Source organism: Lissotriton vulgaris, chromosome 1_2 (genome assembly GCF_964263255.1).
Source record: "Lissotriton vulgaris chromosome 1_2, aLisVul1.2, whole genome shotgun sequence".
Lineage (NCBI taxonomy): Eukaryota > Metazoa > Chordata > Amphibia > Caudata > Salamandridae > Lissotriton > Lissotriton vulgaris.
In genome coordinates this window covers 333,866,188-333,868,436 of record NC_141686.1, presented here as the reverse complement: position 1 = coordinate 333,868,436, position 2,249 = coordinate 333,866,188, and positions in this window count along the sequence as shown.

Sequence of the window (2,249 nt, the reverse complement as noted above, 5' to 3'; positions counted from 1 at the left end):
ATAAGGAATCGCAATTTTTTGCGATTCCTTATTTTGCTAATTTCTGATACATCTCAAAAGATGCTAAATGTCCGTTTGCGATTCCTTAAGGCCGAAATTCTGCGAATTTCGGCCTTAACGAATCGCAAAAGGCTTGATACATCTAGGCCTAAGTGCCTGATTAAGAGTTTGATGTGCGGCACCGGGTCCACCTCAGAACCACACCGCCAAACCCCTGGTCAGGCCACCCACCAGATTACCAGTATTTCCATTGCCTGGTGGGCTTTTTTTGATGTTCCCACTGCAGTGCCTCCAAAAATGGGCACCACACTCTAAAGTCCATGCTGTGCAGGAACTGGTGTACAGGCACAATGGGGGAGCACATTTTTCCCCCCTGCCATGAACCACAATAAATACTGTGTCAGAGAGGGGACTCATAATATGCTTGGTGGGACCGTGATGATACCGCTATTGCAGCCTCCTAACCTCCGCAACACTGCAGGGCAAAGTGGTTTGCTGGTGAGTGTAGCGGGGCAATGTCGGCCCTACCGCCCTAATTCTAATAGGGCGGTTGGAAGACAGTCACGGCCCGTGAACTTGGCGGTCTGTGGACCACCAGACTTGTAATAGAGCTCTAAGTAAACTTGAGCTCAACCCTCTCATAGCTACGGCACAGAGCAGACATGCTTAACTTTAGAGGCAGTATGTAAAGTGTTTCTGCAGTGCTCAAACGTTAATAAGGTCAAACTGCAACACAAAAAGAATCCCAAACCAATTTAGAAAGACAGACAATATTTCCATAAATTAAATGATACCAAAACAACAAAAATCCAATAAATGGAACCGGAGATATGAATTTCTAAAATTTGAATTAAAAATTAGGGATGAGTAAAATGTAATTATGCCAGAGTAATCATAGTAATTTCAGTAATTACGCATTACTCCTGTACCGTGAAATTTACAAAATGAAACTATTATTCTAGCATGAGTAATTAAGAGTAATTTGGGGCAAAAATCCTACAACAGGAGCACAAGATTAATGGACAAACAGAGAGTCAGTGGCTTCTGGCGACTACTGTTTCCTTCAGCATTTAGTTCGGTTTTCCTAGTACAATAAGCATCCTCATGCCCATTTTGAACACAAAACTCTATTTTGTGCTAGGAAAATAGTGCTAAATGCTGGATTATGCTTCTCACCAATATTCATTATAATGAATAATTTTGCGGTAAATATGAGTTATTACACCATGGAGAATTGCACCAGTTACACCCATACCTATTAAAAATGGCAGCAAAAAGCTTTAGGAGCCAGTCGAGTTCATCTGGTTAGCTCCACCACCACTGAGGTGACAGCTAAAGCTGACTGCGAAAGAGCAATAGTTGGATACTGGGGTCAGATTTGTCCAGGTTAAAATGTTACCTTTAGACTTAGGACATTTCAGAGCAGCAGAAGGTCTTCAGTTGATGAGGCAGCAAGCTTTGGCTGAAGAAGGGCTCATTGACAATGAGGTCTTGGTGAATCCCTTGACAAAGACACTAAAGCTCTGAGCAAGAAAAGTTGAGTTTCAAGCCCAAACTGGCCTCAACATCAATATGATTCAGGCAGCAGATTTTCTCAGTGGGGCCAGGTTAGATGACTAAGCTAAAGAAAGTTTAGCATTGCCGGGTGCCAGTTGACTGCTGCATATAAAAGGAGCTGCTATTTACTAATTCCCAGAAGCGATATACCCTCAGTGAATTGTCCGTCAGGTTGGGGCTAGGTCCAACTTTGGATCTCAGTTTGTAGGTCTCAGATTTAGGGTTAGGGAGGGAGCAGTAAACTCTGACACTAGCCAAGGGCCCAGGACCTTTGGGCCAGCATTAAGGAGTCAGGACTAATTCTAGCAGCAGAGACCAACATAAGGGATTATGCCAAGTCCAGTTTTATTTTGAAAGGTTTATATAGCACGAACCAGACTCTTGCGAGCATCAGAGCGCTTTACAGGGCAAGTGGAGTAAATATACAATATATCACGATATAGGATAACACAAAATAGGTAAGTTATACATACGTCTAGATCAAGAGAAGATGGTGCTAAGCTAGAGCAAAACAACAAAGATAAAGAGAGGGATGAATATGAACGAAGAGAAGCAGGTAATACAGTGCAGTGAGTAGACATAGAGTTCGTGTGAATTGAGCCATGACTTTCACTTCTCCTTTGAAGGCGGTAGAGGAAGGGTTCATTATGGTTTCATTGGGCAAAGCGTTCCATATCCTCGGAGCCTTACCA